This window comes from Onychostoma macrolepis, chromosome 07, assembly GCF_012432095.1.
Source record: "Onychostoma macrolepis isolate SWU-2019 chromosome 07, ASM1243209v1, whole genome shotgun sequence".
In the NCBI taxonomy this organism is placed as follows: Eukaryota; Metazoa; Chordata; class Actinopteri; order Cypriniformes; family Cyprinidae; genus Onychostoma; species Onychostoma macrolepis.
In genome coordinates, this window is record NC_081161.1 from 44,616,406 (window position 1) to 44,634,136 (window position 17,731).

Consider the following 17,731-nt stretch of genomic DNA (forward strand, 5'->3'; position numbering starts at 1 on the left):
TTTTTTTTTGTTTGTTTGTTTGTTTGTTTTTTATTGTTTTTTTATTTATTTATAAGAAACAAGTGGATAGAATAGAAAAAGAAAAGAAAGCTAGTGTTAGTTTTTCAAGAAAAGCAAGCAGAATAAATATGCAATTGATAGAGGGTCAAGTGTCTGTGTGTATGTGTTGTTGTTTTTTTTTGTGTGTGTTTTGTTTTGGTTTTTTTTATAAAAAGAAGACAGATAGATAAAATAGAATTAGAATAGTACTGAGATTGCCAGAGTATATAATATAATATAATACAATATAATATAAGTAAATATAATAAGTATATAAGTGATAAGTATAATATTAATCTACTATATATAATAATATTATATAATATGTTATATATTATATACATATAGTACATTAATATTATATTTGTAGATTAATATTATTCTATATAGTATATAATATCTGTAGAGACATTATTTGGTTTTCGTGCATGTCATCAAGCCATTGACAGATTTTTATGAGTTTATCCCTATTTTTCGCAGTCTCTGAAGCATTTCATACATTACTACTTTTATTCTTTCTTTTTTTTGTTGTTGTTGTTCAGTCATTTAATTTAGATGCGTTGTTTTTTTTTTGTTTAGCTTTTTTGGTTGCCTGACCTTTTTAATTATTTAGCCTAATTTCATTATATATATATATATATACAGTATATTAAATAAAATAAAAACATAAAGTGTGCAATAAAGTACAATCAAAAGCTTTAATTATAATCACATTTGCACTTGAATAAAGTTCCAGGTGTAATCTGCCGAATGTCCTGCAGGTGACCTCATAATTCTGTCTTCTTATGATGCACGTAGGGCTTTACGATTACTCCAGAGTACTCGTAGATCTACGATGATTTTCAAGTGCTACTTAAGTTACGATGCTTTTGGGAAACGCAGCCGTGTTTGATTTATAGGCTTGTCTCCTCATAAGGACCAAAATTGTCCACAAAAAGCTGAAAAACATTAAAACAAAATGCAGCCGTTTATTTTAAAATCAGCTGCCGAAAAGCAGAAATCAAGGTATCACTATATATGTCACGTGTCGTCGGGAGCCAGGTAAACGCGGAGACGAGGAACAAAAGACTTTATTAACAACTACTGACATTACAGAAAGACACTTCAAAGACAATTCTGACAATCTAAGACCGAACGGAAGGGCAAGGAAACACAGGGCTTAAGAACACTGGGGAGACTAGATAATTAATAACACAGGGCTGGGGACTAATTAACTAATGAACACTAAACTAGGACAGTAACTCCAAATAAGGACACGAGAGGAGGGGAAACACAGGACGCTGAGACAAAGTCTGACAATATAGATGTAATGTCTAATGTTAAGGTTTGTTTTTAAGTTTGACATGAGACCGCTCCACACTACGCTCGCTGGAAGTAGGATGCTGCCATCTTGGAAACCACATCAAATAACTCGTGTCACTGAGGTCAGGGTTGATCGATCTGCACCAAGTTCACAGGTCGGATATCCAACATCAAGTGGTGATCCAGACGTTATTTCCAAGTAGGAAATGGGAAAAATCCAAATGTTAAGTTGTCTTAAACACAGCATAACGCCACACTTTACACATTAGGCATGTAATTCTGGGTTAACAGCGTAAACGAGGTAAATCCCAGGTAAAAGGTAATTCTGTGCAACGTTCCTTTACCAGGGGATAAAAGTGAGTTTTAGAAAAATATAAGACAACTTGGGGCTAAGTGCAGTGTTAAAAGCCCTTTTAAGGGGAAATCTAGGCCATACTGGTAGTCTACTTTTAGTATTAAAAAACTGCACCTGATGTGGCTGCGAACATCTTGTGGTTAAAATGTAGTTTGTGATTTGATTCACTGAGTGTTTTAGATTCACTGAGCAGTATGTGACACATGCAAGTTGAAGGTGTTTGCAAGTTCATCTCATCAAAAATAAACAAGTAAATAAAATAAATAAAAACACTGTATCAACTGGTGGCTTGAACAGATTTTACTGCTGTAATTGTGCCCAAGTTGTTAATATGGAAAGGCAAGTTTATTTATGTAGCACATTTCATACACAATGGTAATTCAAAGTGCTTTACATAAAAGGAATCACAACAATAAAACAGGGAACTTTTAAAATGATTTAGAAATTGATTTAAAATGAATTTAAAACAGTTTAAAAATAGAAAATGATTATACATAAAATACAGTGCAGTCAGTTCGGACGTAGCACAGTGTTCATCAGTAAATGCACAGCTGAACAGATGAGTTTTGAGTCTGGATTTAAATGTGGCTAATGTTTTAACAGATCTGATCTCTTCTGGAAGAAGCTTCCAGCTGCGGGCCGCATAATAGCTAAAAGCAGACTCTCCTGGTTTTGTGTGAACCCTTGGTATTTCTAACTGACTCCAAAATGGCGCTACGGTGAGACGGAGAGGAGACGAATTGTTGAAAAAAAAGTTATTTTTATTTTCTTTGCATACAAAATGTATTCTCGTCGCATCATAAAATTCAGATTGAACCACTGATGGCAGATGGACAATTCTGACAATACTTTTCATGCTTTTCTGTGCCTTGACAGTGGTAATTACTTGGCAGTCAATGGAACAGTCACAAGAGATCGAACAAATCGACGATCGAAGCTTTTACGGGTTTGGAACGACATGGGGGTAAGTGATTAATGACAAAATTTTCATTTTGGGGTGGAGTAACCCTTTAAGAAGCAACCTCCGTGATTTGATTCTGGAGCCAGGCCTGCCTTACAATACAGAACAAACAAAAAATGGTTACATACTGTCACAAATTCATGCCATATTTTTCACATTTAGATGTCTATTAACATACTTCTGTCAGGACGTATGCATAAAGTTTGGTTTGGCGGTATGGTTCTGTTCTGTGAAAAACTCCCTGCCATCCGTGCAGCCTGTCCTGAATGAGCAGAGAGCAGCAATAATAACCCCCCTAGAGTTAACAGAACAGAACAAAGCAGATATCATTCATGCACTTAATATTTAAGTGTAACATTATTCGAGAAAAGAAGTCTGATTATTAGAAGAAGCAAGGAATGTTAGAAAGCCAAGTCCTGACTGTGTGAAAGGAGGAGTTGGGGATGGAGAAGGGTAATTTGCTCCTGAGCAAGCGGGAAAAGCTGCTGATTAATTCTGAATAGAGCTTATATAGGAATGTCGTGATAGGTGTCGTATTCCTAGGTAGATGTGATCAGCTGAGAATCAGCCGATGCAAGCTTGACTCACGTGACCTGCCAGAACTAACGCTAACGCTTAATTTAACAATAAATACCAGTTTGACAACAATAACAAAACCAATGAGAAGAAAAGGAAAAGAAAGTTGACAAATAATGAATAAGCCATCAAAAGAAGCACACAGAGTCTGAGTTTATGCTATCAGCACAGACCGTCTCACACTTCTCACTCTGTCTTCATGAGGAAGGCTCCACAGCACCATCAGCATGAAGATAACTTTATTCCCAGAAGATATCAGAATCAGATATCAGTCAGATTCAAGCACATCCCTGTAATGGCATCTGTAAAGTGTATTTGCACAGTGACTCCTGCTCTGTGTCTGTATTTGGTAACTTCGTGCTCTGCTGAGGAAGTGTTTCACAGCACCGTGCCACTCATCGACTCTCCACCACATCACCTCAACAGCTGTATGTCTTTTTGTAAATGTTGCAAGTTTTTGCCATTTTGATGACATAATATTTTTATTCGACAGCACTGAATGACAAGTCAAAATAAACCAGGAAATAACATGCTTTTCAATTAATTTAATGTCTGTTGCAACAGAAAAGCACTCTATTAATGGCCACCTTCGCTAAAGATAAGGCTTGAGGTTTCCTGAACCGAACTGTCTTTTCTCACAGATGAAACACTGATGTGACCTAACTGTCCATGATCATTTGCTTCAAACAGTAAAATTATAATACACAATATATTTAATTCTAAAATCACTTTAAGCATGCATTGCATTAAACACATTTAGCTTCATATTTAATAATCATTTAAAACATTCATAAGCATTCCCTATACAGGAATAACTGCTGGATATATCGAGTCGCTCACCTTGGAGAAGAAAAACCAGGAGAACTCCTAAAATGGAGCAGCAGGACTCTTGAAAGACGTTCATGTCCAGAAGTTTAGACGACAGACTGAGGCATCCGTGACAGCAGATACAGAGAAACAGAAGAGAGAGAAACACACTTCCTCACAGCATCTCACGCAAGAGCACAAGCATTTCATCAGTGCTGGACGAAGTACACAAATCAAGTACTTGAGTAAAAGTACAGATACATATTATAAAATATTACTCCAGTAAAAGTACTGCTTTTTCAATTTTACTCGAGTGAAAGTACAAAAGTACTCGATTTTTTTATTTACTTAAGTAAAAAAGTACTGATAGATAGATTTATTTTGCAATTTTATATAGACTACTTAATTAAATTTTATATTAGCGCACATTTTATAATCCTACTGCTCAAAATACCTGGGATTAGGAAAATATAATCACATTTTCATAATGATTTTTTTTCTTCACAAACCTTGTCTGTGGTGTTAAAACACCCCTGGCCATATGCCCCCAGAGGGCATCACTTCCCACTTTTATCCAGTGGTGGTCAGTAACGAAGTACAAGATTGTACTTTTTACTTCACTACATTTCATAAAACATATCGTTACTCCTTATAATACATCACGTTAGTGATGGGCAAATGAAGCCTCATGAAGCTTTCAGCTTTTCAGCCAAGTGGTTTACAAAAGGGTTGATTTCTGGAGGCTTCATTTGCTCACAATACCACATGGTGGCCAAAGAGCGTAAAACAAGCAGATATATTACAGACAGAGGTGTAAAGTCCAGGGGTCAGAAAGTAAAAGTCCTGCCATGTGTTTATTCCACCCATGAACTCAGCAGCTGATTTCACCAGAGGAGGAACCAAGTCATTCCTTTCAAGTCACAAACTAGTCTCGAGTTTAGAGAATGGGGGTGCATCCTTATTAGAGCCCTGCAAGCCCGTCGGGACCCGACGGGGCTCGACACGCTGAGTCCATTCGGGCCGGGATCGGGCCATTTTTTTTTTTTACAGATCGGGCTCAGGTCGGACTCGGGCTCATTTAGCTTCTCTCCTTTTATTGTGCCCAAATACGCGCATACCACGTACTGTATGAAATACTGTTATAATAATTATATTATAAATATTAAACATCGCCTATGCAATTATGCAAGTACGCAACGCATATACGCATGCATTAGCATACAGGTGACAGCTGACCATGCAGATCATCAGGGAGAAGTTGGAGCGTGGGGAGTTACTAAAAGTTCCCAATGCTTCGGGAAAAGCTGCATTTTGGAAGAGTTTTGATTTGATTACCACAACAAACAATGAGCCAATTGGTCATGTGCAGTGCAGAATCTGCAAACATATCCTTGCACATGACAGCAAAAAAACAGGAACATCTCATCTACAACGGCATGTCGAGCGCGGCTGCGCTACAGCTAACTCTCCTGGCACAAGCAAACAGTTATCAATGTCTGAGTTCTTGTCGAAGCCAGTGCCACCTAATGCCAGATCCCAAGTCATCGAAAAGTGCGTGGGATGTGGGAAATGTTGGGATGACCACAGACATGTGGACTGATGACTACCGCAAGGTCAGTTACATGGCGATCACATGTCACTTCATAACGGCAGATTTCAAGTTGAAAAGTAATGTACTCACCACTCCCATGTTCCCTCACGATGAGGCCAAAACAGCTGATAATATTCGCAAGGAATTGCAGAAGCAGCTTGTGTCAGTTCTCAAGTTTGATCCTTCTGTAATGAGTAAGGTGGTCTGGGTAACAGACCAAGGTTCAAATATTGTTGCTGCATTACGACCTTACCGGCGCTTGGACTGTCAGGACCACATCTACAACACGGTTCTTCGACATGCCTTGGACATCACCGAGCTGTCAGTAACAGTCCCTGAGGTTGGTGGAACGTTGCTGGCTGTCAAGAAAGTAGTCCGGTTCGTGAAACAAAGCGGTCTGGCAAGCCAGTTATCCAAGACCGTTCTGCAGATGGGAGAAACACGTTACAGTACTGTATATCTCACGCTCAAGTCTATCAAGGACGTGTATGCTGAACTACGTGAAAAGCTGGAGAGTCGTGGAGAGGCCCAAAGAATGGCTGATGTGTCCCCAGATGTTCTGGATTTTTTGGTTGGTTTTCTCCACCCCTTCTACGAAGCCCAGCGGGAGTTGGAAGGTGATCAGTATCCAATCTTGAACCTTGTTGTGTTGTGGCACGAGAGGCTGAAGCGTCATTGCCAGTCAGTAAGCACTGACATGCCTTACCAAGCCACCATCCGCCAGCGCCACTTGGAATGGATTGGTAAAAAGGTCCAGATTCAGCCACTCCATAAACTGGCAATATTCCTGTGGCCAAAATTCAACCAGCTGCGGATGTTCTGTGAAACTGAGAGAGAGACGCCATCCTGCAAGATGCAAAGAGTTGGATCGCAACGTATCGAGCAACAGGTGGAAATGTGACTGAGGAGCCAGCTGGAGAGGTGACGTCAGATACTCCGCCACCGGCAGCAAAAAAGAGAACCTTGTCAGACTTTGAATTGGAGTGGGAGAATGTCGCCCAGGGTGATGATGACACAGCTGTGGATGAGGTCCAAATATACCTCAACCTTACCCCCAGCAAGGAATATGACGATCGAGATTTGCTGGGTTGGTGGAGTCAACATGAGAAGACCATTCCTTTGTTGTCAAGACTTGCCCGTCATGTGTTGAGCATACCTGCAAGCAGCAGTAGCAGCGAACGCGTTTTCAGCACAGCAGGGAGGACGCTGGAGGAGAGGAGGACATCTTTGTAGCCTTCAACAGTGGATGCTATTATTTTTCTTCACAACGCGCGTGAATAAACAGTGAATGATGACCACCGTACACATACATGCCTACAGTTCAATGGATTTTTTTTTTTTATTATTATTTAATGTTAGTCATTTGGTGAAAAGTTCTTTGAAACATTGTTCTTCAGTTACTTAACATCAAAGAAAGGTATATAGGCCATAGATCTTTATTTACCTATTTGCTGCTGGATCAGGTAGCTTGGCTATATTCCCTACTGCATGGTTATGCTTCTCAATGGACAGTCTGTTTTGATATTTGTGGGCATGATTGTCGGTGGTGGTAGTTATGTTTGAGGCCTATAATAAAAGTTTACTTCTTAGTGGTGTGTGTGTGTGTGTGTGTTTGTGTATAGCAGAGACAGCGCGCATCAGAGAGCGCACGTCAGAGAGCTTAAAGTGATATTGATGTTGGTCTTGGGTCGGCATGAATGTTTTCGGGGGAAATAATAAGGAGATATTTGCATTATTTATTAATAAACTAGTGTTTTCTAAGTCGGTGTCGCAAGGATGAAGTTGCAGATCCCAACTTGCCATCTCCTCATTAGACGCGCCTTTAAGAAATGCATTTGTACGGATTATGATTATAATGAAAGAATTCTTGTTTTCTATATGTTTTATTTCGTTAAGTACTAATTTAAAGCTTTCTATAGATATATTTATCATGTCTAAATTGATCAAACAGGCTATGATCAGCTCACGGTGTTACTTTAAAAAAACAAAAGCTTACATTTAAGGAATAAAAAAAATGCTCCAAATGTTTTTCTAAATTAAATTAAATCACTTTGCCTTTTCATACAAAACTGAAGTATTTTAATAGCTGAAACAGTAGTATAAGCTATTTTGGGAGAAGGGGAAGAAAAAAAAGACAGGCTCGGGTCGGACTCGGGCTGGTAATTCTGATGAGCTGTCGGACACGGGCCGGGCTAGGGCCTGAGTGTCTCGGGCCAGGGCTGGGCTAGGGCCTATATTTTAGGCCCGTGCAGGGCTCTAATCCTTATGGGTGATAACACCATCAGGTACCATCTGATACGACAGGATACTGCCAGCTTGTACCTTACCAAAGACGGAGTCCACGAGTGGCTTGTCAGGTGAGAGATTAATTTTGCAGATAAGGGGAAGAGAGTCTGGTTTGAAGTCAGCATAGGCAGCTTTAGGGTCGAGGGTTGATGGGACTGGCAGCTCAAGACTGTAGGCCTTGTATAGTGCAGATCTGGAATAATATTGTCAAGCAATCAATAGTCATTTCTGCTACACAGTATAGTATAGCAAACCTGTTTACACTGACTCTGCATACCTGATTCCACTTGCTGAAGTAGCACCTGGTTTTGGCTTCATGACCACCATGGCATCCACTGGTCCCGGCTTCACTCCCTATTCATTAGATGACATTAAAGGATTAGTTCACTCAAAAATGAATATTCTGTCATTAATTACTCACCCTCATGTTTCAAACCCGTAAGACCTTTGTTCATCTTCAAAACACAAATATGAACACATTGGTTTGTAGTGCAAACAGTTTTATCATTTACTGAACTTTGTTTTTCTTCTTGTTATTTCCCTACAGCAGCTAAAGAACTGTAAGTCTCACTCATTCACAGAAAACTGGTTACGTCCAAATTGAAAAATAAAGAGAATAGAAAAAAATATATCCAAACAAACATTGTGCCAGATATTTAATTGATCCAAACCATTGTTCGTGGTTTTTGCCACTTCTGTTCCGTTTGGGTACATGAAAGGACAGGAGGGACAACAGACATCCACATTCAGAGTAATGGGCTGTCTGGTAAAGCAAGGCAAACAAATGGTTGCACATCCCACTCCCAGCCACACAAGAGCAGGAGCTGCTAACCAGCACAAATGGCTCTGAATCACGTAAGGTCATCTGAAATACACAAACAAAAAAGTATTAATGGGTTTTTAAAAAGCAGAGTCATCAAGTACATCAGCAACAAAGTTGGAACCATATGTGTCTATGCTTGCACTGTTAGACATTTCAAAGGGTTTTTACAGTAACTTACTGGCAACACTGTTGCCAGTAAATTACTGTAATTAAGATTTACAGTAGAAAACTGTATTTGATTTATCAGTATACTACTGTAATTCATTCATTTTAATTTAGATTTCATTAGATTTTATAATTGTTATATAGAATTCATTTTATTTTTACTCTACATAGGTACTACTGGCATTCAATTAAAACAGACACAATAACTACAAAATATCAAATTATTTATTTAAAACATTGCATGTGTAACACTTAAAAATACAGACTTCCAATGCTGGAACAGTGCATCTTCACCATTTCTCCTGTCTTAGGACGTTTTGCAGTGCATTATGTTGTGTCCTCTGGATTCATCCTCACAAAGAATCTTTAGGCAACAGAAACATAATGGGGGGAAAAGACAAGCAGCCAAAGAATACATAGCTATCTGCAAAACCCAGGTGCTGCTCCAAAACGTGGCCACCATCTTTGCTCACCATCCACTTTGACAGAAATGTCTTCTCTGAAAAACAAGTAGAAGAAATAACACACTTTTAAAAGGCAAACCTCATATAGAACACAAAAATCTCTCAAAAACATAGTTGTTGTCTTACCATGAATTATCAGTCTCAGGGTGGCTGGCCTGCTCATGTCTTTCTTGATGCTTCATTGCAGTTGCCTTTAAAACACAAATACAAAAAAATGCAGTAAATCTTAAATTCCAATAAAAACTATAACAAACTAATTCTTAAACTAGAAAGGCAGCTAGCCATAAAACTTGTTTAACCTAGCTAACATACAATTTTATTTTATCAGGCTACTGGCCAACATTAACTACTAACACCTGAACCAAATTTCACATTAGTTAACCTAATGTTAATATAAGATAAGCGTTGCTTGTTAAAATCAATTTTAATTTGGTAACTTAATTCAATAAGATGACAAAAGTCGTTTGAAACGACAGCGCAGTTTACCATGGTAAAGTTCTGTAACCGCCATGTTGACGAGTAAATGTTACTATGGGTTAAACTGGTGTGCAAAAATCTGACACAAACACACAGACAAACGTACATATATTTTTACCTTGCTTGCTGGTCTTATTCTCTCGTAAGGTACATCGACACACAGCGCAGATGTTCTCCGGAGCTCTTCCACTCTTGCGGGTTCATCCCCGGGAAAAACAATAGGTTACTGTTCGTAACCCCGGTTCTCTGAAACATCGAGTGGAGAGATCCACCTATGGGAAGGGCATCCGCCCCTGACCTCTGAAAAAGCATCCAATTGCACCAAGTCTGGCTTGACAGACAGGAGCGCATGCCCAATAACAAGTAAGGACCCACCCCCTTACCTAACGCATAAAGGGACCGGCACGCGCTACCCCTCCTCAGTGAGCATATTCGCTTCTTGTGCAGCAAGCGGGGCAAACTTGGTGGATCTCTCCACTCGATGTTTCAGAGAACCGGGGTTACGAACAGTAACCTATTGTTCTCTTTCATCATCTCGTGTTCGAGATCCACCTATGGGAGATATGGACAGCTCCCCGGTTGCCCAATACACTCACAGTGAGGCCCTGCCAACCAGAGGACGGTCACCTGGAAAGGTGGTGCACGACACGTCACAAAGCAGCAACCCCGCATGAAATGCATAAGCCACACCGACCATAAAGGAATGCCATGTGGTAACATGTATACCTAAAGTCTGACAATGCACATCATGAAGGAATATGAATTGTATATACATATTCCCTTATTATATATATTATTGGGGGTATAGATGGCATGCTTAAGGACATAAATAACCCAGGCTGGAAAACCCAGGCCAAAAGGTGTGACGGGTGTAACCGCACAAGGCTACGAAGAACCCACACCTAAGACAGAATGAGCTACCGGGGTCTGGGTAACATCAAGCCGGTAGTATCTGACAAACGTATGTGGAGAGGCCCAGCGGCACAAATGTCCTGCAAGGAAACCTCTTTAAACAGGGCCCAAGAGGCAGCCATGCCTCTCGTGGAATGAGCTCTGAGACCCCCTGGAGGCCGCACTCCCCTAGACTCGTACGCCAACGAGATAGCTCCTACGAGCCAGTGAGAGAGGCGCTGCTTATAAATGGAATTCCCCGTGTTCGGGGGGCCCAAGAAATAAAGAGCTGGTCGCTTTTTCTGAAAGGCTAGTCCTATCGATGTAAACCCCAAGGGCACGAACAGGACACAAATCATTCAGCCTCCGATCCTCTTCAGAAGAGAAAGGGGGAGGATGAAAGGCAGACAGCTCAATCACCTCACAGGTGAATGCTGGAAAGCATTTAGGCATAAAGGCCGGGTTGGGCCTTAGGAAAACCCTGCCTCCACTGAGAGAGAATTTAGTGCACGAGGGATGAACGGAAAGTGCATGCAATTCACTGACACGTTTGGCGGAAGCCAGGGCCAGAAGCAGAGCTGTCTTGAAAGACAAAACTTAAGGGAGATATCCGCCAGGGGCTCAAAAGGTTTTTGAGACAATGCCTCCAGTACCATGGAGAGGTCCCATTCCGGGACTGCTCTTCTAGTGATCGGAAGGGAATGGTGGGCACCCTTCATAAACCTATGAATAAGGGGGTGTTGCCCCACCGTAGTGCCATCAAATCCGATGTGACATGCAGCGATAGCCGCTACATAGACCTTAACAGTGGAAAAAGACTTCCCACCATCAATGAGGTCTTGCAAAAACCCCAAAATATCAGAGACTGAGCACTGATATGAAATCAGCTGGCGCTCTTCACACCATTCCTCGAACACACTCCACTTGCGATCATAAAGGGATCGTGTAGAAGAAGCTCTAGCATTCTGAATAGTGGCAATGACACGAGGGGGAGGACCCAATGTGTTTAAGTTTGTCCTTTCACAGGCCAAGCCCAAAGAGCCACCCTGTCTGGATGAGGGTGGAGAATTTCCCCGTTCGCCTGGGACAGGAGGTCCGTACGCGATGGGAGGTGCCATGGCTGAGCGTACAGAAGATAAATTATCTCTGCCAGCCAAGGAGCCTTGGGCCATCTGGGTGCGATTAAAATCAGAGTTAATCTCTTTTCTCTCACCCTGACCAGTGTTGGCATTATCAGACAAAGAGGAGGAAATGCATACAGCAGGGCGTCGGGCCATGGGTGGGCCAGTGCGTCCACGCCGAGAGGGGCATTCTCGTCCCGTAGCGAGAAGAACATAGGACAATGGGTGTTTTCGCGCGAGGCGAAGAGATCGATGGCTGCCTGACCGAATCTCTTCCACAGCAGACTCACTATCTGATGGTGGAGGCACCAGTCTCCGTAAAGTGGGTTCCCCCTAGACAGCAGATCTGCGCCCCTGTTCAGGACGCCCGGGACATGGGTCGCCCGTAACGACAGAAAGTGCCACCTGCTCCACACTAACAGCCTGTGAGCTAGAGCATGAAGCTTGGAGGAGCGCATCCCTCCCTGGAGGTTGATATGTGCTACGGCTGTGGTGTTGTCACAACGCACTAGCACATGATGTCCGCACAAACGGGGCAGCAAATGATTCAGAGCCTTCCAAACAGTAAGGAGCTCCAAATAATTTATATGAGCTAAGTGGAGTGTGCTTGGCCACACACCGTTCACTGTTCTGCCCTCCTGGGTAGCTCCCCATCCTGTCAAGGATGCGTCTGTCCACTTTCCGCAACATAATGGCCCCCAGGGGGGCCCCATGCACGCAAAACTCTGCCTTCCTCCAGTGGCGCAGCGCTGCTGTGCAGGAGCGCCTCACTGTGACTGAGCGGCAAAGATCACATAATGGGCTGAGATGAAGAGATAAAACGCACTTCATGAACGCCCTCATTGTCAGAAGGCCCAGAGGCAGGACATGGATAGCCGCAGCCATGAGACCCTGTAATCTGAGACACGTGCGATACTGTACTCTCGCACCTTCCCTGAACTGCGAGAGGCAGTTCACGAAGGAGAGAATGTGCTCTTGCGATAGGCGTGCGCGCATTGTGATGGAATTCAGCTCCAGACCTAGAAAAATCACATTCTGAGCAGGAGTGAAATTGCTTTTCCTCACATTCACCCTGAAGCCGAGCGTTGTGATGTGAGCGAGCACACGGGTAGTGTTTTGCATCACTTTCTCTCTTGAATCGGCTATAATCAGCCAATCGTCTATGTAAGTCAGGATCTTGAGCCCCGCTGTTCTTAGCGGGTTCAAACCCGCCTCCATGCACAGACAGAAAGTCCTTGGACTGAGGGAGAGCCCAAATGGAAGGACTGTGAACTCGTAACACACGCCTTGGTAGGCGAAACGAAGGAATTTTCTGTGCGGAGGATAAATGCTTATGTGGAAGAAAGCATCTTTCAGATCGACCGATGTAAACCAGTCGTTCTTTTTTATAGAATGTAGAAGAGAGCCGTGTGTTAACATTCTGAAATTGTATTTCGTCAAATGTTTGTTCAACACTCTTAGATCCAAGATAGGATGGAGAGCACCATCCTTCTTGGGGACCAGAAAATACCGGGAGTAAAACCCCTGTCTGCTCAAATGTTGGGGCACCACGCAGACCGCCCCCTTCTCGAGAAGAGAGGAGATTTCGTCCTTCAGAATGTGAGCGGATTTCTCTTCCGCGTGAGAAGAGATAACCCCATTGAAACGTGGGGGTTTCCTGGCAAACTGGAGCCTGTACCCCGTCATTATTGTGCGAATCACCCATTCGGGGGCCGACACAGACTGCCATGCAGTTACATGACTCGCAAGAGTCCCCACACAAACCGGAGGATTGCTTTGGGCTGCTAACACTGCCGGGTCAATGTGGTACAATGGCGCCATCTAGTGGACAACTTAGGGGCGACAAGTTGGCTTCCTGAGAAGCAACTGTGTTTTGAGGAGCGGTCGCTCTCATTATTGGATTTATTTTTTGTTTGATTTTGGGAACACACAAAGGGGACAAAGCCTTTATTGAGTGTGTGAGAGGTGTTTTGTGCAAACTGTGAGGTGACAGTGGATGAGCACTTTTTATCAGTGAATTTCCCGCCAGCCCTGAAACTGGAAACTGAGGGGGGAAATTTTCTGTGGGCCGCATCTGAACCTGTGGCATGTTCACAGTGAACTGAGGGTGGGCACCCGAACGAGGGAAAGGGGGCCCTCGGGATGAGAACTTCCTCTTCTTGGGTGGAGGGGGAAAAAAACTCAAACTTGGGTCCAATGGGCTGGTAGCCTGAGAACCTAGACCGAGAGACCCCTGAGAATGAACCTCAGGTAGGCTTCTTCCTCTTCCCATCCGAAGGGGTAGAGTTGGGGTTTTTTTTAGCTGCGGCCGCAGCAAAAGACATCCTACCCCAAGGTTTAGACGGCTGGTTGGGCTGCTGGCTAGGCTGCTGGCTAGGTGGCCTGTTGCGAGCCTTGGGCCTGGCCGCGTTCTGATACGGTCGTCCCGCAGGGGTCTGAGGGGGCCGTGAGGGGGGCTAATGTGGAGTGGCCTTCCTAGGCAGGCAGAGTTTAAAAGCCTCATCCTCTTTCTTCTTATCATCACATCGCTGTTGCATGAGGGCAACAGCGGGACCGAAGAGAGCCTGGCCTGGTTCCACCGGTGCTCCTGCTATAGGCCGTTTCTCACTGTCGGGCAGACCAGAGAGATTCAGCCACAGAGCACGTTCTCCCACAACAGAGAGGGCCATAGAACGTCCGCCGGCTTGGACGGCCTGACGGGCGTTGTGAAGGACCAAGTCATTAACCGTCACAATCTCCTTCCAAAGCGTAGGCGATGGGGAGCCCTTCTCTAGATGTTTACTCATATCCTCCAGCAGCGCAGCTTGGTAGGCTGAGAGGAGGGAGGAAACATTAAGAGCTCGAACTGACAAGGCGGCAGCCCTGTAAGAAGCCTGGAAGACGGAGGCTGAGAAGTGGTCCATTTTATTTGGGAGGACTGGCTTGGGGGCAGTAGGCCTCCCTGAGAAGGATTAAGGTGTCTGGCAATCGAGGGTTCGATGGTGGGGGGGTCACCCAGACCACATGATGCCATGTCTTTAACCTCTAGACCCGTTAAACCATGTTTAAGATCAAGCGGGTCCTTCCAGTAGTGGCGCATATGTTTCGCGCAGGCGGGAAGTACAGGCAAAAGCTGTTTCCTAGGGCCGGGTGGGGGGCCTAGGAGCTTACCGTCATATACATCCCTCTCTTGGTCGGCTGCGTTCTGGAGAGCCGGCCATTCGACATTGAGACGAGCAGCCGCTCGCTCACACACTTCGAGAAGGATGGCATGCGGTAACGCAGCAGAGCCGCTAACCGGGGGAGCTTGGGCAGATGGAATGGTATCCTCATCGTCCGAGCCCTCGAGTAAAGCAGCATCCTCATCCTCGCCTGAGCCGGGTGGCTCATATTCCAGTGAGGAAATACCGGGCAGGATTTCCTCGAGTAAACCCTCGTCAGACTGGTCAGCCCAACTGAGAGCAGGCATGCCCTGGGAGGCCCCCAGGATGCAATGCTTTCACCCGCTCCGACATCCGAGTCATATTGATCGTCAGTGCTTTGGGTAGAAGCAACCTTAAGCCGGCGACGCAGAAGCTTCTTCGGAAGAGTGAAGCAATGGCTGCAGTTTTCCGGGAGCGAAAGAGCTTCTTCCGCGTGCTTAAATCCGAGAAGTGAATGTCAACTGAGGAGGGGTAGTGCGTGCAGGTCCCTTTATGCGTTAGGTAAGGGGGTGGGTCCTTACTCGGTATTGGGCACGCGCTCCTGTCTGTCAAGCCAGACTTGGTGCAATTGGATGCTTCTGCAGAGGTCAGGGGCGGATGCCCTTCCCATAGGTGGATCTCGAACACGAGATGATGAAAGAGAACCGCTGGATCCGTGTCTTCCTCGGACGCGAGTGGCGCAGCGCGACTCGATAAAAAACAATATAGAACCCATTATATATATTATCTACAGTGGATGCAGACAGTAATGTGATGCCCCGGTATATTTCTGATGTACAGATGTACTCCAAGCGCTCGCGCTGTTTCTGACACGAAGTACAAACGGATTTTCCAATCATTAGAAGCGATGTAACACGTCCAGTGTAGTCGGTCCCAAGCTGTTGCGGCGTTGTAGACACGGTGTTGGGCAAATTGTGTCAAACGAGCTCAGTATAATGGCGCCAAAGAGACTGTTACAGTAGTATACAGCAATTTTTAAAAATACAGTAAGTCTCTGTATGTGGGGTCTGACGTCACAGAAAATTCCCATGATGCAAAGGGTATTACAGTTATTTACTGTAAAGGGAATTTGCAGTATTATACTGGGTGATATACAGTAAATAACTGTGGAAATTACAGAAATGTCTAACAGTGTGGAACAGGTAAAAACAACTGTTTGAGGTAGAACATGAGCAGTTTGAAGGGCAGCCAAGTAAGTGAAATGTTTTCTGCATCCATTGCATCAGGTAAAACTACATTTTATATAATTATTCTGATGATTTTAAAACTAACTCACATTTGTTTACAGTGTTACAGACTAAATAGAAAGCATGCCAACTTCTACACTCTACACCTGTATCTGCATTGCCACTGTTTCAGCTAGAATCTGCAGTGAGGAGGGGCCGGGTGAAAAAAACCATCTCCAATATTTTGAATTTGGACTGCAATACCTGGTTCAACCTCTCAATCCAACATACACCTTTAAGTACAGTAACGAAGTTCGTTACTGACCACCACTGCATTTCATCAACCAATAGCTGCAGTTCATGAGAAGTTGAAGTGAAGCATTATTTTGTGTCGATGCAGATGAGTATGTGTCACTGAACTACAGGAAAATCATGACAATTCTGTGATTATTTACTTATATTTAGAGGTTTCAGTTCCTCTTGAAGCTCACAGACTGACGCAACGTTCAGGCCATTTCATGATAGTCAGTGTTTCACGATAGTCAGTGTCAGCTTTAGAGGAAAAGGCAGATGGATCTGTTGGTGGATTTTGGCTGAGTATAATTAACAAACAATTACAAATTTACAACACTATTATAAAGACTTTCGAGAAGCTGAGAATAACATTCAGTGCTCCAGACTGTCATCAGATTTCACTCATGAACACAGTTGTTGAAGTTTGGTTGAATAAGAAATTTGTAATAAAATTTAATAAAGTGAGATGCAGTGTTGATGTATGTAAAATGTGTGGTTTATAAAGATCCTCAGGTGTTTCCTCCGTCCTTTGTGGAGCAATTAATGGAGCCTTTTCACATTTACAGGATTGGAAGTAAACTATAACAGAATAAACTTGTACATGAGAGACCACAATTATTATTATTATTTATTTATTTTGTGTGTGTTTGTGTTCCCACAAACTTTTTGGAACATCAATATTTTATTTCAGTGCTAAAAGACTGTAATTGTGTAAATGTAATTAAATCAGACATCTGCCCTCTTATAGCCCTATAGACACTGAGGACAGAGAGACCTGATACTTTGTGCTATACATCTGAATAATGTGTAGATACTCAATTGCTGCTTTGTGTTTAGCCAATGAATTATGAATCTAAATTATAAGGTACTTATATTATGAAGCGATTTCGTAAAAAAAAAAAAAAAAAATCATTGTTTTCATCACTGTAAAAAAAAGAAAAGGAATGGGGCTATACCCGTCTAAGGTTTATACAACAAAGGGGAAAAGCATATAACGATCATTTTATAGTAAAAAGCTGAGCAAACATATATAGACATTAATCCAATCCAATCCAATAAATCCAGATATTGACAGATATGTAAAAAAAAAAAAAAAAAAAATCAAGCAACAGTGTTTAATAAATTGGAATGATGTCCGATGGTAAATGGCTTTAACTGTTTGTTTTCCAATAAATAGCAGTGGTCTTCCACTACACAATGGCACATTTTTCTTTTTATCACATGAATGAAA

At 42.9% G+C, this 17,731-nt stretch overlaps 1 pseudogene; it reads right to left on the reverse strand.

Annotated features, from left to right (window-relative positions):
* Window positions 1–10,731: 10,731 nt before the first annotated feature.
* On the reverse strand, window positions 10,732–13,679 carry LOC131543889 (uncharacterized; annotated as a pseudogene).
* Between the last annotated feature and the right edge of the window lie 4,052 nt (window positions 13,680–17,731).